Source organism: Paramisgurnus dabryanus, chromosome 12, assembly GCF_030506205.2.
Source record: "Paramisgurnus dabryanus chromosome 12, PD_genome_1.1, whole genome shotgun sequence".
NCBI classification, from domain to species: domain Eukaryota; kingdom Metazoa; phylum Chordata; class Actinopteri; order Cypriniformes; family Cobitidae; genus Paramisgurnus; species Paramisgurnus dabryanus.
The window spans coordinates 6633135-6649471 of NC_133348.1; positions in this window are offsets into that span (position 1 = coordinate 6633135).

Sequence of the window (16337 nt, forward strand, 5' to 3'; positions counted from 1 at the left end):
AAACCTGTATTTGTTATTCAATTTATAAATCCAGTTATTTATTTCTCTTTTTAAATCGCTTTTTGAAATACATTTTGAAATTCCATTATTTAATTAAGAATTTATAAATGCAATTTAAAATGATGAACTTATTGAGTATTTTATGTTGTTTTTATAAATTGTTATATTAATTTGAACTATTTATTAATGGATTAATATTTCATTTCTACGTTATTTTTATAATCTCACTTTTTATTGCCTAATAAAATCTTACATAAATGATTTTTTTACAAGTTTGTCTATTTATTTATAGATTAATTAATGAATTTTTAAACAAATCTATTAATTGCTATTTTTATTGTCCAGGTAGTTATTAAATATTGAAGTTCTTTATTACATTTTGCATGACTCTTGTGGTCCTCTATAGGTATGAGCTGATATTGTATGCCAAGCACTAACAGTTTTTCAAAAATGACTTTTGTGATCATTGGAAAAAATAACAATAAATGAGTTTGAACCATCATAGTTTAATTTTACATGCACTCTTCCTTAAGTGAAAATGTTTCTGTTTGCTGTCTAGTTTACATTTAATTTCCTTTTTGTTTCAAGGTTGTAATTTTTTAAGGTGAACAATACACAAAATGTTGGGGACAAACCCCAATGGGTTGTAATTTAACCTATGCTGGGTTAAATTAACCCATTGCTGGGTAAAATATAAATATTTTCTGGGTTAATTAGACCCAATGGCTGAATTTGTCCCTTTTTGACCCAACTGTGTTGAAAAAAAACAATATTTTTTGAGTGTACTAAATAAGGATTAATTACACACATTTATTATGTGCCTTGAATGGCAATGCAGTGTTGCAAATACACCATATTAATACATACTGTTAATGTTCATTTCTACTAAATATCCTGTTCATTTTTAACATCACAAAAAGCAGTAATATACTGTAGTTTCAGCCTGATCTCACAAGAATTCATACATATTTTATGACTTTTTATGAATAAGTACGACGTTAAATGTGCAAAAATGTACGATTATCATGAAAACAATAGAGGGTATGCACGTGACGTCACCTTCGGCGAAAGTGACTGCGGTTACGCCCACTGAGTGGCAAAAGACAGAGCGGCAGCAGTAGTGTACAGTGTGAAATCAGCGAAAACACGGGAAAAACGCGTCTAAATGGGAAAAAAACTGTTGTTCGATAGACTGTACTAACAGATTATGAAGAATTCGGAGCTATCGTTTTACAGACTGCCAAAAAACACCGAAGTAGAAGTAAATTAATCGTTCATACCAACGTCCACAAACCACAAGTTGGTTGATAAGATGCTAGGGTCACTATCAAGCAGAGGTTTATGATTCTACTTAAAAGTATTTTTCAAGTATTTGTATTTTATTCGTGTTTTTCTTTGGAAAACTTACATTCCAAAGCATATTATCATAATTTTTACTCTATTAATTTTCATAAATACAAGTTTTTGTTTGACATTTAATATTTAAGTACATTAACGTACTTTTACTCAAGTAAAATTACACAATTTTAATGTAATTAGGTACTAAATAAATTTTAATATGCAATATTAAAGAATACACAGTATGATTCTATGCTTTAGAATTTAGTTAAAGGGGCAATAAGTAAGATTTTAAGTGTCAAAGTCTTTATTCATAAATATGTCCTCGTTGGTGTCAAATGACCTCTGCCAGTGATCTGACTTTTCTTTGTAAGCTTAGAATTTCTTCTCTTTACTTACATTGAACGGGTAAGTCCAAGGAGGCTTCCATGTCGTTCCGCCGACAACGCGTTTTCATTCCGAACACGTGAACCTGCTGCAATGGACAAGGAGATCAGCGATTACATAACGGCTACCGTAGTTGCAACATGCATTTGGAAAGGGGAGGAGCTAGAAAGCACTGTTCGTTTGAATGCAAAATACAATTTCACCACTAGATGGGGGTAGATCCTACTGATTGCCCCTTTAAAGGGATAGTTCGGCCAAAAACGATATTAAAGCCATGATTTACTCACCCCCAAGCTGTCCAAGTTGCATATGTCCATCGTTTTTCAGAAAAACACATTTTCGATGATAAACAAAGGTCTTCTGAGGGTAATCCGTGCGGTGTTGTTGTAGAAATATCCATATTTAAAATTTTATTAACGTAATTGACTACCTTCCGGTAGTGCCGCCATCTTAGACTAGGAGAGAGTATTCGCGTAGTGTACGCACTTTTCTTAGTGACGTATGACAAATTCGGAGGGCGGGGGGACAGAGCAGCAGCAGAGAAACCTCTGTACGCTGCGTAAACGCTCATCCTGAATGCGGATGAGACTAAGATGGCGGCGCTACCGGAAGGTAATTAATTACGTTAATAAAGTTTTAAATATGGATATTTCTACAACAACACCGCGCGGATTTCCCTCAGAAGACTTTTGTTTATCATCCTGGAGCCGTTTGGATTTAATTTTTGAAGGATGGACGCACTTTTTTTGGACTTGAAGGTTGTGGACTATGGGTGGACCCCGTAACTTTACATTTAATCAACAGAAAGATCTAAAATATTTTCTTAAATATCCGAAAATGTGTTTGTCTGAAAAACGATGGACATATGCAACTCGGACAGCTTGGGGGTGAGTAAATCATGGGTTTAATATCATTTTTGGCCGAACTATCCCTTTAAGTAAAATTTTTCCCAATACAAACATCCTAATGAAGCACAGATGCTTGGAAATTGTAACTAATGTAACTAAGTATGGTCCACCTCTGCTAACAAGTCCAACTAAATTCAATTTAAGCTAATGATTTTTCAGTTTTACTTTTTTAAAATTTTTTATTTTAATCAGTATTACTGGAATTTTCGCAGCAGTCGCTATGAAAACCAGCCATTTTGTTGAACGTTTGCCACTCAACAGGGCCAGTACCGGCATGGTCACGTGGAAAAGTGACGTCAATGCATACCCTCTATAACAAAACCCTGCCCCTAACCCCAACGTCACAGGGGTTAAGGCAAATCGTACAAAAATGTACTAATATGGTCGTACAAATTAATACGAATTAGCCACCTCATAAAATACGTCCAAATTGCCAGAAGATAGCGATAGTGTTTCTTTCAAATTGTGTTTTTTAAAAAGATTTTATCATAATTTCTCACCAATTATTACTTCTTATCTCAAAGTGTTGTGATGAATACATCATGCCTAAATATTTATTTACAGCCCACTTTATGAGTAATTAATGAGCTGAGGGGAAACAGAGATTCACGGCACAGCGGTCCACCCAAATAGAGAATAAGGAGATCTGATCGGGCATCTGTCCAGATCTCCTCCCCTCCACTTACAACTTCTGGAATATCACGGAGTTTGTGATAGGTCCTGGTGGAGCTCTCGCTCTTGTGTGGTTTGGAAAGGGTTTGATATGAAATGAGAGTGTGGCGCCGAAGAGGCCTGTTCAGAGCGAAGCACTATGAGTAAAATAATATTTTCACAGTTTGACTTGCATTATTCCTTTTTCCCCGTGCACACGTTTTTGCTAATTGATACGCTTTAATGGAGCAGTTTGTAAGGAAATGGATATTTATTGTAATTGAATGATCGCTGCTAATTGTGCGGTTCAATTTCTGGATGATTCTGAGCATCCACACATTCATATGTTTTTTTGCAGATAATATAGTATTGTGCAAATGCTTTAGGCCACCACCAGCTTTTGTTTTAGTAAAGTTTTAATGATCATCCATATTTATTTTTCTTTCTCTTTATTACGAGACACATTTTTTAATTTAATAACAATATGTCTTCTTCATGTCATGCAAAGGTCTGTATTTAGTGTTGACCTCTTTTGGCACTAAACACATCTTGAACTCTTTTGAGGAGGCTGAAGTCCTGAAGTCATTTGATTAGAAATAGAAAATAGGATTTCATTTCATTTAGAAATCCATCTTGGATTTACGAGAGTCACTATGCAACGTACGTATGGCAACGAATGCTCACTACGCTAAAACCGTTTCTCAATCGGAAGGCTGCAGCCTCCTGAGGTCGCATATGCAGGCTCATCAAGCCTGGTTTATTTAAGTAAACTGAAAATTACATTCGCAAGTCATAAGCATATTACACCAATTTATGATTAACTAAGAATAATAGTCAACTTTATAATTATTAACGAATTAATAATTAATTAATTAATTAATGCACCCTCCGGAGGCTGCAGACTTCTGCTGCGTTTACAACAACCACGTTTGTTGCTTGAACAGTTATGCTGCGTTTACACCAGCCGCGGTAGAGGCGGCAAGCACGAGTGATTTCAATGTTAAGTCAATGTAAAGACACTTTGATGCGCGTCTGGAGGTCTCGCAGCGCGAATGAGCCATTTAGCATGCGCGGTAGATGCGATTCCGCCTCATTTGCGCATCTAGTTCGCGCGAATGGCGTGAATTGAGCATTTGGTGCGGTACGCGCGAATGGTGCTTTTTGGCCATTTTGCATTTGACGTGAATTTGCGGCTGACGATAGAGTTGAAAATTGTAAACTTTGCCTGATTTTCGTGCGCTGAAATCACCTACAATCCTATGTGTGCAGCGCCGAAAGCACACCTTTCACTGACGCAATGATGTGCACTTGCTAGCCTGTTCCATTTACGTGTTCTCTGAATGCTTAAGAGGAGCCTCGCCCTGCCTCTGAAGGAAGTGACTTGTAAGGACTAGTCCTGCCAAGGAAGTATCCTTGACATTGAGAAACAGCCACTATCAAGGGTTCTTTCATGTTGAATGAGTGACTACGGGTGGGGCTGCCGCCACAGCAGCAAGCAGGCTCCCGAAATTTTTCAATTCGACGTCAGCCGCAAATTTGTGTCAAACGCAAAATGCACAAAAGGCACCATTCGCGCGTACCGCGCCAGACGCTCAAGACGCACAAATGAGGCGGAATCGCGTCTACCGTGCGCGCTAAACGCCTCATTCGCACCACGAGACCCCCACATGCGCGTCAACGTGTCTTCACATTGACTTAAAGTTGAAATCACTTGCACTTGACGCCTCTACCGCAGCTGATGTAAACCCAGCATTCGGATTAAGAAACGCGGCCTCTCTCGTAAATCGCTAAATCTAAGATGCTGTCGTTACCGGAAGCAAGTTATATTGTTTATACATTTTGAAATATGGATATTATTCCTACAAAATTGCAACGATTACCCGCAGAAGACCTTTATTAACCCCTTGGAGTGTGGATTGGATGGCTGCACTTTTTAGGGGTTTAAAATCAGAAGTTGATCCATGTTTTCTATCGTTATGAAGCTTGGAAGAGCAAAAACATTTACCAAAATAACTGGGTGATTCTTACGAAATCCAGACTTAAAAGGTGTCAAGCATCAGATATTTTAAAAAGCCCTTAAAGCCAATTTTTTTTGCACATGTAAGATAAAGTCTGAACTTACTATAACCATTATTTTTAGAGGATTTAAAAAATATTTCCTATAGAATTGCTTAAATTTTTAAGATTATCATTATCAAAAATTATCATTACCGCAACATGATATTGCATTAAATATATGCATTTACAAACTTATGTTTCAGTAATGAAAACTAAAAAGCTGTCTAGGTACTATGACAAACAAAATGTAAACTTTTATCTGGAGAGAAAAAATAAGAACTGTTTACCTGGTAGCCATCTTGAGTGTCACAGTCAATTATGTCCCTGCCAACAATAAAAAAAAAAAAAGTTAGTTCCTTGAGGGCTTAAAGAATGATTGAAAATTGTTGCGGAGGATGAGAAAATTGGTTTTGGACACATTTATATTCCTTATTATTGTCACTACATTTACCAATGATCACCAAATACCACATGTTTCTTTACTGTAAATGTTTATATCATGCACTGAAGCTTTTTATTTTTTAGATTTGTTAATTATAAATATTTCCATGTCAAAGAACACAAATCCAGTCATGGACATGTTTTGGTAATGAAAATTTTCCCCTTAAATATGAAAAAAAAAAAAAAATTGTTTTGTATGATGTCATTTGAAATCATGTGCAAAATAGTACATGAAGAGATGTTTATAACTGTATGCTTCTTATTTTGATAGCATTTACTTTTTTTATCAAAATGTTTCTAAGTCTAATTTCGAGAGAATCACTCAAATGTATTCATCCAAAAGATCATGGACATATCTCGGATTGCTTGCGGGTGAGAAATCATGCAGACATTTTGATATTTGGTTTCTAATAAAGAGAAATATGTTATACCATTGCAAAAACAACAAATTTAATGTGGCCTAAGACTTTTGCAAAATGATCTTTTACTCTGGCTGAAGGGACGTCACAGAGGCAGAGTCTCCATCTAAACTGGGTTTCATTGTCCATTAAACGCAAAGAAACAGACTTTGATCTGATCGTTTCGACGTTGGGCAAAAAAAGAGTAATGTCTGCTAACAGATTTAAACACGAGCTTTCAGGCCTCGGATCAAAGCTCTCGCTTCGCCTCCACTCTCTCATTATGGCGGAAAGCCATCCGAGCCCGTCTCTATTTTTCCTGTAAAGAGCCTCAAGTCTCAGAAGACCCGTGCCCGTCAGATTTACAATAGAGAATGTGACTATTTACCCGAAGCGGGAGCCATCCAGAAATAACAGGCCAGAAAAATAAATGGAGCCTGCTATATTTTTCCACACAAGTAAGAAAATACGCTACAGGACTCGTGCCTCGCTGTTTGGTAATTGGTTCTTAAACATTCTCTGTCTGGGATCTCCGCGTATACGTTCAGCGTTTTTGATAATATACAATGCGGCATTAATGTCAAACATTTCTCTCTGTGATCCAGTGCTGTAACTTTAATCTGTTTATACAGACTCGAGTGATTCACAAGTCCTCCTGTTCCAGAGATACGGCCTAGATTTCCACTTCTTTAGGTTCATTTTTAACTTTACGAACGGGCGAAGGTTATTAATTCAAACTACACATGGAGGAAAACATAAAATTAGGGTCTGTCATGTGCTAATCTCCAAACAGCTAAGGGAGTGAAGGCAGAAAGCCAGGCATGTGAAACTTCAGCTATAAATTGTGCAGTCTTTACAAGGTAACTGCTATATATATATGGGTCACTTCCTTAGGCCAGATTTAAAACCAGCACCAAGCCGGTGGCTTTAGGTATAAGCTTGATAATGTCCTCACAGCTTAGCCAGTTCTTTTAAAGGCACAATATGTACGATTTTTGCCTTAAAATATTTTTATTACCTTAGAATGAGACGTTTTTATATTTACCCTTACATAAAAGTTGCATTATGTTTCTACAGTAGCCCTTACAGAGTGCGTTTTGCCCTGTCCCAAATGGCGCACTTCATGTGGACTTTCGGTCTCGTGGCCTTAAATTGCTCATGCTCGCTTAGTCTACGAGTGCGTAGGGTGTCCCATCTGTCATTTTTACGCTCTGAATTGTGCTCATCAGCGCCCCCTTTGCACCCTTAATGCGGTTTTCGGCAAAGCACGCAATGCAGCAGGCTTCGCGCACTTTACCAACCCAGAAGTCCTTGCGAAAAAGCGACGGAAGGGAGGAGTTCACACTGATGGGCAACTTTTCTTCCTATTTCCGGCGTGACGGTCGAGTCTGTCCCAAAATACAACTCCGGTGCGCCCCCTTTGACTCACGTGAAGGGTCCCTTAGGTCTGCACTACATTATGTCATCAAAGTGTGGACTCAGGGGTCCACAAGCCTGGATTGTGCCATTTGGGACAGGGCCTATGTTGTCTCAGACAATGACATGTTTGTCCTGTGGCGGCTACTGTAGCTTTTCGAAAGGTAGAAGTGAGCTGTGCACTGAGCCGTTGGTTGCAATTCACAATCTCACCACTAGATGCCACTAATAATTTACACGGGGGTCCTTAAAGGATAAGTCCATTTCTTCCAGATAATTTACTCACCACCATGTCATCCAAAATGTTGATGTCTTTCTTTGTTCAGTCGAGAAGAAATTATGCTTTTTGAGGAAAACATTCCAGGGTTTTTTCATTTTAATGGACTTTAATGGACCCCAACACTTAACAGTTTTAATGCAGTTTAAAATTGCAGTTTCAAAGGACTGTAAACTATCCCAAATGAGGCATAAGGGTCTTATCTAGCGAAACAATTGGCATTTTTGACAAGAAAAATATGCACTTTTAAAACAACTTCTCACAACTTTACAAGCCAGCGCAACCTTACATAATTGTGTAATGACGTTGAAAGGCACATTTGCGGACCATTTTAAGCAATAAACTGACACAAAGACATTAATTAATATCATTCGACATACAACAACGTAGGAACGGTCCTCTTTCTCCACACTTGTAAACACTGGGGCGTAGTTTCACATATGTCCTCCTCAGTGACCTCTTGACGTGATGACGTATTGCGTGAGGTCGCGCTGGCACGTCACATAACGGGAGATAGACGAGAAGTTGTGGTTTAAAAGTGCATATTTTTTATTTTTCAATGACAATCATTTCGCTAGATAAGACCCTTATGCCTCGTTTGGGATCGTTTCCAGTGCTTTGAAACTGCAATTTTAAACTGCATTAAAACTGTTAAGTGTTGGGGTCCATTAAAGTCCATTAAAATGAGAAAACACCTGGAATGTTTTCCTCAAAAAACATAATTTCTTCTCGACTGAACAAAGAAAGAAATCAACATTTTGAATGACATGGTGGTGAGTAAATTATCTGGATTTTTTTCCTAGTCCTTTGCAGTAAAATGCAAATGTGCTGTAGTTTTAACACTATACAGTATGACTACCAAAGTGATTCTTTTTATATCTTTGAAGCATCACAATAAGTATGTAAACTCATTCATCTGATACTATACACAAACACTATACTACACTCTATGGGACAGGGCTTATCCTAGTCCCAAACTAAAAATCATGTCTGAGTTGGCTTCATTTAAAAACTACTTGCATTGACATATCTTAACATATATCATCATACCATTGTTTTGTCCCAAGATGCACACCAGTACTATTTTTTATAAGGTATAAAAACTACTTAAATGTCCCAATATAACTAAGGCCTAGTCCTGGGTTAATTTAAACCCTATCCGGGAAACCCTTATAGTTTTTTTGTTGTAATTTATGGACAGAAACAAAGTAACTTTTCAGGATATGTATTTACATTTGTGACTTTTTCTGCATCACATCCTAAAGGAATATTCAATTTTCTTAAAAGAAAAATCCAGATTATTTACTCACCACCATGTCATCCAAAATGTTGATGTCTTTCTTTGTTCAGTCCAGAAGAAATTATGTTTTTTGAGGAAAACATTGCAGGATTTTTCTCATTTTAATGGACTTTAATAGAGCCCAACATTTAATACTTAACTCAACACATAACAGATTTTTTCAACGGAGTTTCAAAGGACTCAAAACGATCCCAAACGAGGCATAAGGGTCTTATCTAGCGAAACGATTGTCATTTTTGACAATAAAAATAACAAATATACACTTTTATTCCACAACTTTTCATCTAAATCCGGTCCAGTGCGACCTAACGTAAATGCGTAGTGACGTAGGGAGGTCACGTGTTACATATATAAAACGCACATTTGCGGACCCTTGTAAACAATAAACTGACACAAAGACATTAATTAGTATCAGTTGACATACAACAACGCCAGAACGGTCCTCTTTCTCAACACTTGTAAACACTGGGGCGGAGTTTCGCGTTCGTCCTCTGTGACCTCTGACGTCATGACGTATTGCGTGAGGTCACGCTGACGCTTTCAGAACGGGATCTAGACGAGAAGTTGTTTTAAAAGTGGATATATGTTATTTTTATTTTTAAAAATGACAATCGTTTTACTAGATAAGACCCTTATGCCTCGTTTGGGATCGTTTATAGTCCTTTGAAACTCCGTTGAAAAAAACTGTTAAGTGTTGAGTTAAGTGTTAAGTGGTGGTGTCCATTAAAGTCCATTAAAATTAGAAAAATCCTGGAATGTTTTCCTCAAAAAACATAATTTCTTCTGGACTGAACAAAGAAAGACATCAACATTTTGGATGACATTGTGATGAGTAAATTATCTGGATTTTTCTTGTAAGAAAAATGAATATTCCTTAAGCTACTGGCCTTGAAATGATTGAAAATATTTAATACATGGTAACATTTGTAAACCACTGAGATTCAATAATAAAGTTTCTGATGCCAGCAGTGATGTCTTTCTAATGCATGCAGTTGCAGGACAAATCCGGTGGATGGAGATATTACAGCTACACATTAGTCTCAACACATAGTCCAACACCTCACAATGTATACAACAGCAGTCAAACAAATGTTTGACTCTAAACCACATGCAGTATTAAATGACAGCAGTCACTGACAGATAGGATTAATGAATGAATGAAGAAGTGTCCGTTACACACGACTCTATAAACACGTCACTTTTACAGCTCGCGAAAGTTAAAAAAATGGACGCCTTCCCATTTACTAAGAATACAAAACCATACATTATCACTAACGTGACTGATGCACACACTATGCCCTATTCCGTCTCATTTCGTCTGTATGTTTGAAGTTCCTCTCGGTAATATTTAGCTGTTAAGATCACATGAAAGTTTACTGTTGAGATGCGGTCAGGTCAAATAAACCAGCATTCTGACACAAATACATTATATCATTTTTATGATGACAAAGTGGAAGTAACATAAATCCAGACGTTTCTTGGGGAACCAAAATATCAGATTTTTCCTGACGTTGGGAATGTGACTGTCATGTGGTGGGATTTGATGGAGATTTGATGTTCATCATGTGACAGACACACGCCTGTGGCTTCAGGAGAACGCTGAAGACAAAACCAGAGGGATTTCTGGCTCCGCAGTCTGGCACTCGAGATGGACATCAAAGCAGAACGGTAGTCCTTCAGGAGATTTAGTTTGGATCACTGCAGGTCCACAACCACAGAGACATCTCTGGCTTTTTCAGTCATTCCACCAAATGGGTGCCATTTGTGTCCCTAATACTGTATGTGTGTTTAAAAAAATAACTTTAACAATGAATAACTGAATCTAAAAGGATTCTTTGAAGCGATGCCACAGTGAAGTGCTGTAACTGGGACCCAAAATGCTGAAATAGGTTGGGTTAATTTAACCCAACACTTGGGTTTGTCTCTTTTTGACCCAATGCTGGGTTGAAAATTTATATTTTTAAATATCAAATATATATATATATTTTTTTTTCATTCAATTATGATACAATAATTGGTATCGGTTGATAGTCATTGCTGATATATCCGGTCAATCAAAAGGCACAGGAAAATCCAATAAATTTGAGCTCTGTGTATAAGAAACATCACTAGTTTAATGTTCAATATTAATGTGCATTATATGAATAAATAACATTCAGAAATTTAATCTTTAAAGGAAAACAGCACAGTTTTTCAATATTATACTATGTTCTTACCTCAACTTAGACAGATTAATACATACCTATCTTTATTCAATGCGTGCACTTAATCTTTGTACAGCGCGTCGTGAATGTGTTAGCATTTAGCCTAGCCCCATTCATTCCTTAGGATCCAAACATGGGTTGTTTTGCCCTGATGAAAACTGTTTAGTTGAAACGCGTTGGCAAGCCATTTTTGATTAAAGGCTTTTAAACATTTATCAGGACTGTCTCATTTTTTATTTTCTTAATGTTATAGGCCCTTTTTTGAAGAGCACCCTGGATTTTTTGCATTTTGCATTTGTGGAAAAAATAATCAGTTTTTATAATAAATCTTTGAAAATCAAATTATGCATTTGAATTTTTAATGTTATTTTAATCTAAAGACCCTGTCTTAAAAAGTTTGTAACAGAAAATAGTGTTCTCTTCTTGTCACTTATTGGTATAGAAAACAAGTTTTTACCAAAATTAGTCAAAATGGATTTTTTGCATTTTGGAACCAAACTCTTCATATACAACCATAAAAGCAACAACCAGACATTTTGATGCTGGGAAATTGTTTTGATAAACTTTCTCAGTTGCTAACACATTAGAACCAGTGGGGAACAACACTACTTCCGTTGCCAAAATGTGTGCCCAACTATTTGATCACATGGGCTGTAAAAGGGTCTATTGTTATTGTGTAATAGCGACCTCTAGTGGTGAAAACTTACATAATATGCCTTTAAATGATCTACATAAGAATCATCTTGAGCTCGTAAATGAGCTTCTAATGTTAAAATAAATGTTGTACTGTCAACACTGTTATTTTTCTCAAGCCATGATTATTTGACCACAATGGGCCCTATTTTAACGATCTGAAACGCAAGTGTGAAGCGCAAAACGCATGTGACTTTGTGGGCGGATCTTGGGCGCTGTTGCTATTTTCCCGGTGGGAGAAATAACTCTTGTGCCAGGCACAAATCAATAAGGGGTTGGTCTGAAGTAGGTTCATTATTCATAGGTGTGGTTTGGGCGTAACCTCAAATAAACCAATCAGAACACTATCCAACATTCCCTTTAAAAGTGCGCAAGTTCTATGGCGGGTTGCTATTATTATGACAGATTTACCAGGCGCACACCAGGAGCGGTTTACAGCCGACGAGACCGACGTTCTTGTAAGAGCAGTCAAAGACAGAGAAGTTGTTTTGTATGGGGATGATGGGAGAAACCCGCCCAAATCAGCGTCGGTTAAACAGGCGTGAGAGGAAATAGCCACAGTCTCATCAGCTGGCATCCCCATCGTTGCGCCAAGCGCTACAATGATGTCAGGAGACGGGGGAATCCCAAGCTTGCCATCATAAATCGGGCACGCCGTGTAACGGGAGGTGGATCTGCCTCAGGACCTGACGCCAGCAGAGGACATCGCTGCGTCCACCCTCACCGCTGAAAGGGTTTGGGGGATTTGAAATCATGCCCAAGAAACGCAAGCAAGGTCCAACCCCAAAGTACTCTTACAAATCAAGTTCACATACATTAAGGTTTCTTATGAAAACATTTAAATTATTATTTACATAAAATAAACGCAATACAGCCACACAACAAACTTATGAAAATATTTTAATCGTTATTTGCATGAGAATTTTTTAACGCCGCCACACAAAATAAATAAAAACTATCACCACAATGCTCACCACTATGATTCCCCTTATCTCATGTGTTAATATTTTTTATTGTAACAATTTATGCTTTGCAAAAATAACTGTTGCATCTGTGTAGATTAGATAAGCAAAGTGTGTGCGCGTTGTGCACGCTATACATTATGGTCAAGCATGCGCCCTTAAAATAGCATAATGAACAACGCGCAACGCGCCACTGACTTAAGACTAGGGGCCCTATTTTAACGATCTAAGCGCATTGTCTAAAGCGCACAGCGCAACATCTAAATGGGCGTGTCCGAATCCACTTTTGCTAATTTAACGACGGGAAAAATGGATTTTGCGCCGAGCGCATGGTCGAAAAGGGTAGGTCCTATTGTAATGGGAGTATTTTGGGCGTAACGTGCAATAAACCAATGAGAGTCTCTGCTCTCATCCCCTTTAAAAGCTAGTTGCGCTGGCGTTATGTCTAATCCCTATTTAGATGACGGACTTTGTAAACTGAAAAAATAAGCGGAGGAAGAAGATCCCCAGTTTAAGATTAATGTTAAATAATTGTGTTGTTTTTCACTTGTATTGAAATTGTTTTTTTTTTATCAAAACCTTTAAAACCCGTTTTCTTTTAGTCATGGAAGTAAAAAGCAGGCTTGTAATTGCTTTTAATGTATGGCTATCCAATATCATCAAAAAATTATTTACAAGCATGTAAGATAAGGTTTGTACTCTAAAAATACTTTATTTGTAATAAACAGGAGATAAAGAATTTACAAACGGCTCTCCTCACGTTTCAGCACTTTGGACAGCGTTTTTTTTTAGCAAAGAGTTTTTTTAAGCATTACTTAAAAATGTTTCTCATCTCACCATATCCACAGGTACAGAGTCATCATAGACAATAAATCCGTGAGGTAGCATTAAAAAAAAAAACATTTAAAAACAGACGCATTTGTTTAAAGCAAAGCATTTATTTACTTAGCAGGCTGCAGGTGAAGCAGCTCTTTGCGCCTTCTAACGTCTCATAATCTGTCCTCATTTATGTCCAAGAGATTCAATAATAATCTTTTACATTCAATCCTTTAATCTTTCATATTTAAAAGCATTTTTGTGCTGCTGCGCATTATGTACCTTGTGATAAGCAAACCCGCGTTGTCCTCCCGTGTATAGGCGCATTTTACTAATGCGCTCTTTAAATAACATAAAACACATTGCGCCATTGACTTTAGACTTTAGACCAGGTTTTTGTTGGTCAATGGCGTAGTCTATTTTAGTTGCCTCAAAATAGCAACGCGCCAACAATGCGCCTGAACACACCTCGTTTTCAGACCAGAACGCCCATGGGCGCAAAAGGGGGCGCAAATGCATTTGCTATTTAAACAACGCGGCGCTAAACGTGACAATTAGGGTGGAAACTAGCGAAAGACACTTGCGTCGCGCTTTGCGCTGCATTGCGCCGGGTGTAAGATAGAGCCCTAGTTTTTTTTGGTCAGTGGCGCAATTGTTTTTTGAAACTGCAAAATAGCATCAGGGATGGTTTGCGCCGGAACACGCCTCCTTTTTTGCGCTGAACCGCCCAGGGAGCGCAAGTTCATTCCCTAGTTTGCCGACGTGCGTCTGTGGAGGGAAAAACCCGCTGTGTGCCGATGCAAAATACGAATGATACATGCGTCACCGACAAAGTCAATTGCGCTGGGTGCAAGATACTGTAGGGCCCAAAGTCTTATTCATTGTTATTCATGTGCATTCAAGGTATATATTTTTAGACTGTGTTTTCCTTGGAGATCAAACCCGTGATCTTGTGGCACACATATTTCATTGAAGAGCACCTATGTTCCGATTCATGATTTTGTCCTTTGGTGTGTAAATGTGTATTAGTACATATTAACGACATGCAAAAGGTACAAACCCCAAAGTTAACAATGAAGTGAGTTATCGTTTCCAACATAAATCAGTTTTTTACAACAAACAAACGGATTGTAGGCAACAGTTTCCTTCCTGGGATCGGTGATGTAGTAAAGGCTTCGGACTCATCCTGTAAGTTAACGTCTGTCAGCATTGCATTGTGAGTGAATCTTTCAAACACGGTAAGAAGCGTCACATTTCCGGCCGACACCACAGGTATTCAGGCCAATCACAACGTACAGATTAGCTGGCCAATCAGGGACACAGCGCTTTTCAGATTGATGAAAATCAGCGCGTTTAAGGAAGACAGGGATATCTGGAGCTACAAAAATGTAATGTATGTGGAAAATAATGTGTTTTTTGAACCATAAACCACACAAACACGTTGTATTAACATGGCTCAACTGTTGGAGCAAGGCCATGGGTTCATTTTTCAGGAAAGGGAACGCACATACTGATACAATGTATATTTGTTGCTACGAATAAAAATAAAAATGCATGTAAAAAATCATAATGTAAAGAACATTCTGTAACCTTGATATCTTTAATATTGACCGAGTAAGGTCATGTGTCAAAGATTGAAATCAAACTTTGATGCTCCTGATCTCATCATTAGATTACGAGACTTTAGCCCGGATTTACAGACAGAGTCACAAATGTCTGCATAAATGTGAATGATAACTCAATTGAGCTACAGGAACACAAACAGGATTCTGACAGAACTCAATGAAGAAAATGCACTGCTTTTTGTCCTTCAGATCAGAAATGTATTACTGTGATATATTTCATTTTGAGTAATGGAGTCTGCAGTATTATTCTTTTCCATAAAATGGATCGATTAAATTAAAGCCAGTGCTGTAAAAGTGATTTCCTTCATTAGCTTTAACATGAAATCAGAAAGTGTGATTATGGCTTCGGTAAAAGCTGAGTTTTAAAATGAAGTACGAAACGGTTGCTCTTTCTGTAGGATCAGGATGTGGCTACACACAGACAGTTGTGTTGGGAGGCCTTTAATTCATTTAAGACATTGAGTCGATGCCTGCATGTGTAAGGATCGAGGTTCCTCCATCATACAATATATCTCTCCACATAAGAGCACAATATGTTGTTCCCGAGCCCGGCTTTACCCACAGAAGTCCTCAGCTGTCAAGAAAATTCGTTTTATCATTCAGCCATATAAATCATTGCAAGCTCCACAGGAAATCGAGAAAGTTTGACTTTCCAGTCATAAACCATAAAATCTGTCATTAATATAATAACATGCGTTGGGATGTTTGGAGACAAAACTAAATGAGGACCAGACCTGGGCATCGATAAAAGCTCTTGGCGGGCAATGGTTTCCAAAATAGAGTATCAGAAATAATGGGTATAATGTCACTGCTACTTTATGTCACTCATCGTGCGAGAGATCTTTGGAGACGTTATTTGACTG